The following is a 10,569-nucleotide window of genomic DNA, read 5'->3' on the forward strand; positions in this document are numbered from 1 at the left end:
ATGTAATGTCACCTATGCTCTGATACTGTCCAATTGTTTGAGAAATATATTAATGGTTCCCATGCATGTGGTATATTGAATTATTCCAACATTGGTGGCATGGTGCCATCAATGTACCTGCATGCTGTTCTTATTACCACTGTGGTCCCATATATGCATGAGTTCTATTTGCTATGCAACTTTCCGTATCTGGTGTCTGGGTTAATGGGAATATCTATGCATGCTGTTACACCTAACCCTGGAATGTGTTGAGTATTACTTACCCACATATGTTGATGAAATCTAAACACTATAGCATGTTTGGGAAGGCCAGTCCCAGCGGACCCACCTGTCCCACCTCAGCTGGCCGTGGCACCGAGCACCAGCATGTCCTCCCTGTCTGTTGGTCCTGCACCACCTTCAGGTGGAACCACCTCAGGGAATGATGCTCACCCCCTACAGGAGTGGGCACGGAGAGGCACCTGCCACCTGTTGCCAGGTCGGGGTCATGGTGCGTAGAGAGATCAACCAGCAGTTTGGTAATCTTCCTCGCCAACTCAAGGTCTGTGTGTTGTGATTAGATAGTCAGCCTGGCTCTGTGACTCAGCCCACAGCACAGCCACCTTCAGGGCTGTGAAGGTGCAGTAGTGACTGCCCATGGGTGGGGACCTCAGTCCCACTGTTTCCACTAGGGGGCTCATGGGCTTCCAATTTCCCAACACCGTCTTGTTTGTCTTGTCTGTTAACCTACCCAACCTACCTCCCCAAATATACTTACTACCCCTCCCCAACATCTCACTCTCACCTGAAAAAAAAGGGCAATCTGTTCCCACAAAAAAACTCACCCATACATAGCTGTCCATTTTGCACCCATGTCCACTGGACACATGTAATTGGGTCTAATTGGCATCACAACTTATTTTTGTTGTCCTCACCCCCTCCCAGGAGTTTGAGTGTCCAAATCTACCTCCAAATTCAGTGTATATGCACAGCTGTTGCTGTAGAAGAAATGGGCAGCTATGGACCTTCCCTACACCCTTCCTGCACATCCCTGGCTATTTTCCCTACTGTCTTTCCCTCTTTGTGCCCCTTTTTCACCACTTTCCTATCAACCCTGTTTTCTTTTCTTTTAAAGAAATTAGCACTGGGGTAAGCGGGAGCAAGCACTTTTAAGAAGCAGTAAGCGGGTTTAAGCCTGTTTGCATGGGGTAAGCAATGCCTACACTGGTTAAGCAATTTAGAAGCTAACTGAGTATAAGAAACTGAAACCCACTTACAACTGCTTTAAAGTGCCTTAATCACTCTGTATCCAATGGCCTGTGTTCTGCCCAGCAACAAAATAAACAGCCTCTGCAAGGCTTGTGTCCAGGACCCTGCACACCATAGCCAAAGTGGTTTACCACTAAGCCATGTCAGCTATACATAACCCTGATGTTTTCAAAAACATATCATCCAGCCCAGACATTCAACAGTACAGAGAATGTATTCCAACATTTAGATGCATGTGTGTAAATATATTAATATCTAAACAGATAAAACATATGTATATATGTATATATATATATCTATATATATATATATATATATATATATCTACATGCAAATGTCTACATCTACAGATATATATATCTACACCTATATGTCTAAATATACACAGAAAGTTACATATATGTAAGCAGATATATATCTATCTAGGTATATATAGACATAGTTACATATATGTAAGCATATATATATATATATATCTATATAGGTATATATGGACATACATCTGTAGATAACAATGGGAAATTAACTAAAACATATATGTCCACATGCACCGTTAATGCAGTTGAGAGGCCCCAAACAATATATGTCTTGTACGAATAGGTATACCCCCCACAGCCAAACACGTCCACCTTGCAATACATTACCAGGTGTTGCACATCTTATAACCAGGACCTGACACGAAATGGGCACTAGATGTTAACAGTACTACATCCCACCTGTATGATGTCAGGCTGGTATTGATAACATATCATGCAGTACAGTCTGGCTCCCATAGGAAATGTACAATGTGGAAGCTGTCAACATCCCCAGGATACATAAACACAGACACATATATGCAGATACAGATATACATATATACATATATATATATATATATATATATATATATATATATATATATATATATATACATATACATATACATGTGACTACACATACACACACAGAGATATGTACAGTAAGATACATATATAGAAGGTGCACACAGTATGGAAAAGCCACTATGCCTACAGTTAACATCTTAACAACTGGACACTGTATGAGCCACCCATACAAATGACAATCGTTGCTTGCAACATATACCCACAGAGAGATCATAGTATATAACATCACACACAGGTTTGCATAAATGGAAAACCTTTATTTGTGTACTATTACAGTTTTATATGCCATGACATATAGCTGTTCAGACACTGACATCCATATAAACAGAGTAATGCAACTGTGAAACAGTTATACTAATACAGTAGTCTGGAAAGGTTCACAACTGTTGCTGTCCAGGCCAAGCTTACTCAATAATACAGGGCCATATACCACTGTTACATAAACTGGCCACTGGAGTGCATAAGGGCACACATGTATTGTGTAGGTGAAACCCACACATATATGGCCCCAGCTCCACCGTATGTGTGGGGGATGCAACAGCAGTGGACTGATGGCAGGAATGGCAGCATGATATAGTCACAGCCCACTACAGAACAACACCTGACAGCATGTCATATGTGCAAAGCTTGTTATGTAGGTGGAGGCCAGAGGCTGGAACACAGGCCCATATGTGGAAAACTATTGCCATACACTAAGCAAGTCACTGGTGTTACAGGATAATCTACAACATACCCTTAGTCAGGGATTTGAGGTTAGAAATATAAATGGATGTAGCCATGTACTGATTAGCACTCAAAACGCACATTTCCAGTGAAATATCTGCCACAGGACCTGTGTGGTGGACAGACAAAACATGATAGGCACACATCTGGCCACCAAAAGGATAGGCCCATAGTTGAAAGCTATGCAGATAGACTGCATTCCAAGGTAAACTAGTATGTACACACAAACCCTGTAATACCAGTACTATACAAAGCATAACACAACTCTACTCACACTCTGTCTGTAGTTCTGGAACCTGCTACAAATATGTAGCTGGCCTGAGTGTGCTGGTTCTCCTGTAAGAGGTATTGCTACCTTCTGTCTGTAATACTGATGCCCATACACAGGAAGGATGTCCATCACACAGGAAAGGTAAAGGGACCACACCCACATGATGTAGGGATTTATAGTAGGTGGTTGCCATGACAGTGGTAATTGGAAGTACTACACAGCAAGCTGCATGCAGTTAGCAAGTGGAGGACACTGGTTGGTGCAGAGGCCATCACCTGATCATGTGCATCACCTACTAAAGCCATGCTGCAATCTATTCAAAGCAGCTCAATCCATTTACTGGAGAGAGAGAGAGACAGACAGACAGACAGACAGACAGAGAGAGAGAGAGAGAGAAAGAAAAAAAAAAGAGAAAGACAAAAACCTTCAAGAAAACCCTAAGGCAAAGGCATTTAGCCAGCATTCATTCATCAAAACATCATTTCCACAACAGGTATGTGAAGTATATATACATGTAATAGAATGTAATACCTAGTCCATAATATTGGGATAGATGATGTAGAATGATTTATATGTGCCATCAGATGCTGTTGTGATGATGTTCAACTGAACAACTGCTATGGACAATAGTGTTTGTCCCTGTGGGTAGTGGGACATAGCCGTCAACTGTGCAGGTCAGCACTGACTGACAAGATGTAAGCCATCATAGTGTGTGTTGTGTAATGGGAAGTGTGTATATTACGTGCCCAATAGCTGGTGGTGGAAGTAATGCTATTATGATGGACATGTGGGACCCATGGCTCACCACTGGCAGGATACTCAGGTTAATCTGTAATGTAGCATGCCAGAATGCCATAGGTGTGTAATAGGGTTACCTGCAAAAGGGTCCTACATATACCCCCCCTAATGTCAGGCCATGTCCATATGTGGCACCTGTCTGTGTTGCAGCAAAGCAGAACAGTACAGCTGTGCAGGAAGGTGTTGTAAGATTGTGGACCTGATGTCTGAATGTACCCCATATAGGTATGCATATGTGTACATATGTCACATATACAATATATAAAGATATATATGTATATCAGCATGTATGTCCACAAATATACAGATACCCATGTGTAGACATATATATGTGCACATATATACATCACATATGTCACACATATATAAATATATACCTATATGCACATGTCTACATAAATAAAAACACACACACAAAAATATATGTATGTAAAATTATGTCCCCTAGATTACTACCACAGTGATGCATGCTATGTGTGAGGCACCAGCACACATAGCAATACACACTGATATATACAGCTGGCAGTGTGTGCAACATGGATGGGTATGTCACATGTTAGTCCCTTGTTGGGACCACATTGCCCCCATATGTGAAGTATGCAATGGGAATATGGGGACGTATGGCAGGTACACATGTGGAGGTGATCAGGACTGGTAGATATAGAGGATAGTCTACAGGGGTAGTATGTGACACATGTGGTGGCTAAACACCTTGGATGGTGTATGTGGTCTGTGATGTGGATGCCCCATGGGCCCCAATATGGGCATAATGGGAACAAGCTTCCCACCCACTGCTACTCACAACAGCAGCCCACGTCCTGAAGGTGCCTGGTCTGGAGGCTGAACAGGAGGAGCATGTTGGCCCTGTGAATTTGTACTGGGTGTCTCTGACTGATGTAGCACATCCCACATGTGTCTGTGGAGCTCAGTATGGAACAGACCCTAGACTTGACCTTAGGTGACAGGAACATGTCTGTGTGTGTCCCAAGGGGGGGCAACATCCCCTGAGTGGTTCCACCTGATGGTTTTGCTGGACCAGTACATGAGGAGGCCCTAGATTGGGACACACATGTGATGTGGCCAGGCGTCATGGGCAGATGGGTTTGGAGAGGTGGATCTGCTGGCCAATAGAACATATACATGTTATTGTGTCACTGTTATAGAACATATGTCGGTAGTAATAGTCTACACAATCCCAGTACATGTCCAACAGCATGCATAGATATCCCCAATAACACAGAATGTCAGATGTGCTGCAATCCCAGAGCAGCCATACCACTGGCATATATGGAACCATAGTGGCCCTGACAATGGCATGCAGGTGAATATCCTGTAACAGGCCAGCAATGATGGTGTCCACACAGGGGACATGGCTACAGTCACATAGCAGAAAATGTGGTACAATACAATATCTGTCCCACTGGTAGGTAAGCTGTAGCCATACCTAATGAGTTGTGTGTACAGTTTGTTGAAGCTGATACGGTGGGGGGGGGGGGTGAAAGAGATGTGTATTACGAACTGTGGTAACCTTGCTGTATGAGTTACTCAGATCTGTTTCCATCTTTATGTCTTTCAGCCAAGATGACACATGCATGGTTGCCCACCTATTCCCAAGCAGAGAATGATGTGATGATATCACACTTGATCCAGCACTATCCAGTGCTGTTTGACAGGGCCGAACATGAGCAGCAGGAGCAGACCTCCCTGTGGAATGACCTAGTTCACAGGGTCAATGATGTCGGACTGCACAACTGCAGTTATGAGCAGGTCCGGCATCATTGCACTGACCTGCTTCTCAATGCCCATCGGAATCCTGCTGCAGTCCAGGGGATCATCTCACCACAGGGGTGGGCCATGCCATCCATTCCCCCCTGACACATGTGGAGGAGCTCCTGGCCAGCCTCGTGGCACCTGCCCATCAGGACAGCCATCAACCGCTAGACTCCTTCGTCAAGATGGGTGTCACCCACACACCGGCCTAGGAGCATGCAGATAAGGACACAGGGCACATCAATAGACCACTGTTGTGTATATATCTGCATTGGTACAGGTAGATCATGCATATCTGACATGTCATAGATATACTGTTTTGCTGAATTGTAGTGATAAACAGATGTCCAGATGTGGTAGTATCATGGGAATGTACCATTGATGTATTGTAATACTGCATCCACCCTGTAGCACTGCCACAAGTGTGGCCACTGACATTGCATCTCTCACCCTCTTATGTAGGTCCCTCTGAGATACCACCAAGGCATCAGCCTGTAGCTGGTGAGTATGTTTTATGTAGATGCTTGCCAACACACTGGGCATGTAATGGTGATGATATATTACATGCACACATCTAACACACCTACACTGAATGCATGCTGTACATGTGCATGTATTGTTGCTGTAAATGCATGGTCTCACAGGGATGACCATGATGAGGTATTGGAAGGATATGTCAGGCACCTGCATGATAACTAACATCCTGTCATTGTGGAATGTGTCCACAGGGAGTAACATACTGGTGGTAGACATGGCCTAAAGTAGGGCCATGTTCGGAACAACACCCATATACAGTGCAACACCAGTGTATATACCTGTAGGACAATGGCAACTGCTGCAGAGATACACTAATGCATAAGGCATTACAGTAGTCCACATTATTAGCTGGGACTAGGCTGCAACATGTGGTGTTCAGTGTATGGGACACTGCAAACTGACACATGTGTAGGGCTTATTTGTCATGCATCTGCATAAAGGCTGAAGGAGGGGGGTTTCAGCATGACACACCAGTGCACTGCAGCAGGGATCCTAAGGATGCTAGGAATGGCTCTATCTGCACATAGTCAGGTTCAGGTCCTATGGCAGCTGTAACCCTACCCACACAGCAAGAGTGACGGCAGTGTGTGAACACCATGAGATGTGCACATGAGTAGACCTTGCAATCATGCAGAATAGGGGGACATGTGTAGTGCAGACTGAACATACACTGGCAAATGCAGATGGCCTACACTGGTATACCCCTGCCAGGAGCAGTGACACACAAGAGTTGCAATAAACCGTCATGATAAGGGTTTGCACAAATATGCCCACATGGTGTGTATGCATTGTGTTCAGCAGCCGCACACCTAACACAATCTGTAGACACTGCATGTGAAAGTACACGACATATGTCACATATAGGGCTTGTGTACTGCTAAGATTTGTGGCAATGTGGTCCGATGGCAGGTAAGAGATGGGTGTGTCAAATCAATAAAGGTGTGTACACACCCCATAGCCACGATATGCACTGATGGTTGTCAATGTAAGAATACTGGAGTGGAAATACATGGTCTATTGATGTTGACAGCTGTAAATCAGGCAACAGACATTCACCAATGACAACTGTCCACATATCATCCCAGGTATGTGGTGCTGAAAAACATAGGGGCTGTGAGAAATAAAGCTGACATAACTGACACAGTACTACACATTCCGCAATGGGTTGTACACCTGTGAGTTGTGGCGCACAGTACATGACAGGGTGCAGAACAGGTGCACAGCAATACTGTCTACATGGGTGCAGTAGTATCCAGGGGAAGGGGCATCACCTAGTGGTACAGCACATGCATCACACACATGTATACTGTTGCTAGCATGAATTGACTATAGCTGAACTGCATGCTGTTCTGTACCATGTGTTCTGTATGTTGGCAGATGGGTAATAGGAGGACTGTGTGTACTATCATTGTGCAACCACACCTGTATTTGTGTGTGTGTGTGTGTGTCCTGGTGGTTAGTTTGTCTGCAGGTCACTCTGGTGAAGTGGAGAGAGGTAGATGCATGTAGGATGAATGTGTGCATGTGTTTGTGTGGGTGGCCATGTATGCACATGTGTGAATGTGTGGTGTTTATATGGCTGTACCTCCCTGTGGGACCGTGCAGTTCATGGATATGGACTGCCACATTACACACCAGGAATACCTGTCATGTGTGTAATCACAGGACAGTAAATAGTAAAATATAGTCTATAGCATGGAACAGGCATCCAGAGGGAAGGTAGACACCAGGTACACCCTTAATATCGCAGTCAGCAGAGAGGTCACCTGCAACCCATGTATGCAGCTCTACAGATGCATTGGGGAAGTACTAGTCAACACCAGGGAGTGTATCCAAATATTACAGATGTCAAATGATAGACTGAAGGGGCAGCATATCTGGCATGTACTGAGTATTACATACACATGACACACCAATGTGAGATATTATGGATACAACATAGTAGCCCACACATATAGGGGCCATGCACATCATTTATGGGCATACAGAGGTTGCATACCAAATGATAAAACCACTACACACAGGTCAGGCAGGTAAAGTAGCAACAGGCCTTGTGTTGTGGCCGCTTGTGTGGGCATTTAGAAAACTGAGATGTTAATGAGTGGTATCAATGTGTGTATGTTAACAAGTGTGATGCAGGATGGAGTAACACATGGACATATATGTGGGACTGTCTGTAAAGCCATGGACAGGTAGGTATTACGGAGGTGTGTGTGTGTGTGTGTGTGTGTGTGTGTGTGTGTGTGTGTGTGTGTGTGTGTGTGTGTGTGTGTGTGTGTGTGTATACTGTTAGGCAATGCTGTGCAAGTTTTTAAGTGCATTTATTGTTTTCCCCCACAGGTGGCGAGGTGGGTCAGGGTCCTTCCTGCATGCAATCTGATGTTGGTGTCCATACAGACACCAAAGATGATGATAGTACTGTTGAGGCACAGGTGGGTTGTCAATTGCTGACACTGCACCATTTGTCATCCTCCTTTTAGCCACCCCAACCCTGCACACAGTTTCAGTGCCTACACATACCCCATCACCAGTGGCCATAGTGGAGGAACAGCAGGCATTTGATGGCAGTGCACAGGGAAGTGTGGTAACCATGCCTACTGTATCAGATCACAGCAGGCCTAGCTGGATGACCGGCAGGGCACCACATAGCCGGATGTTCTAGGGTGCTCGTGGTAGGGCCGCTGGACATCATGCCCCTGGCATAGGTGACATAGCTGGTACCACCAGGCACATGTTTCAGGCTGTAATGGCGGTGCAGGCACATATGGAATGTTACACCAGACAGGGTCTGAGGCTGCAGAGTGCTGCTCTCGCATCTGTAAGCGACAACCTCCATGAACTGTCGGGTGCCATCCATGCTTATCCCGAGCACACGGATAGCTGGCATGATGAGATGATGGCCTTCATCTGCCATGGTGTGTCTGTGCTTCAATGTGTGGTGGGGATGCGGTGACGCCCGTGTGGACGTGGGCCAGCAACACCAACAGCTGGCAGTCAATGTGGATGTGCTATGACACCAAGGGGCTCCCATAGTGGCTATAGCAGCCCCAGCAGTGAGGGGGTGTGCTGTCCACACCACATTTTAGCAGGGCAGGTGCACATGGTCCTGGCCAGTCCCAAGAGGGACCTGGTACCAGCAGACAATTGTCATAAGCAGGTGAGATTATCACATCAAGGCCTGTTCCTGGATGTGCCCATGGAACCCCTGGCAGGCACAGTCCACGTGTCCATGGCCAGAGTCAGTGAACTGCACACCCTGCCAGGTATGGTCTGCAGCTGTCCATAAACACTTGTGTAGGTCAGCCACATGGCAGAACTGTGAGCATGAATACCCACACACTATGCAACCACACCTCGGGCAACACCATACCTACACACACCACATCACCTCACCCAGCTCTCCACAGTACACCCCTCACCCACACACATGGTGTCAAATGTATGGCCAACCCTCGGCCTCTGGCAAACCAACATCATATCCTGTGCATATGATGATACCTGAGCCCCATCCCTGTCATCCATACCATCAATGCAAGGACAGGCTGATATGGTTCTGATGTACATGGTGACTGTACTACAGTGTACCACAGTACTGCAGTGTAACATGTAGAATGCAATGCATATATGGCAGGTAGTGTAGCCACCCAGCAATGATACCTTATAGCTGTTAGTAACACTGGTTGGATGTGGTCTCTTTAATGTTATCCATTTGTGTTGTAGGTGTACATGTGTCAGCACTAGGAAGCCCTATACATATGATGATACCTGTGCCACATCCCTGTCATCCATACCATCAATGCAGGGACAGGCTGATATGGTTCTGATGCACACAGTGACTATACTACAGTGTACCACCGTATTGCAGTGTAACGTGTTGTAGGGAGTAGAGTGTAATGCATATATGGCAGGTAGTGTAGCCATCCAGCAATGATGCCTTATAGCTGTTAGTAACACTGGTTGGATGTGGTCTCTTTATGTTATCCATTTGTGTTGTAGGTGTACATGTGTCAGCACTAGGATGCCCTGTGCATATGATGATACTTGTGCCACATCCTTGTCATCCATGCCATCAATGCAAGGACAGGCTGATATGGTTCTGATGCACATGGTGACTGTACTACAGTGTACCACAGTACTGCAGTGTAACATGTAGGGAGTAGAGTGTAATGCATATATGGCAGGTAGTGTAGCCATCCAGCAATGATGCCTTATAGCTGTTAGTAACACTGGCTGGATGTGGTCTCTATAATGTTATCCATTTGTGTTGTAGGTGTAAAGGTGTCAGCACAAGGATGGTATGCAATCATATTCCACAATGGGGTATGTCACTGTGGTGAC

Source organism: Protopterus annectens, chromosome 12.part0 (assembly GCF_019279795.1).
Source record: "Protopterus annectens isolate FY-2018-M chromosome 12.part0, PAN1.0, whole genome shotgun sequence".
In the NCBI taxonomy this organism is placed as follows: Eukaryota; Metazoa; Chordata; order Ceratodontiformes; family Protopteridae; genus Protopterus; species Protopterus annectens.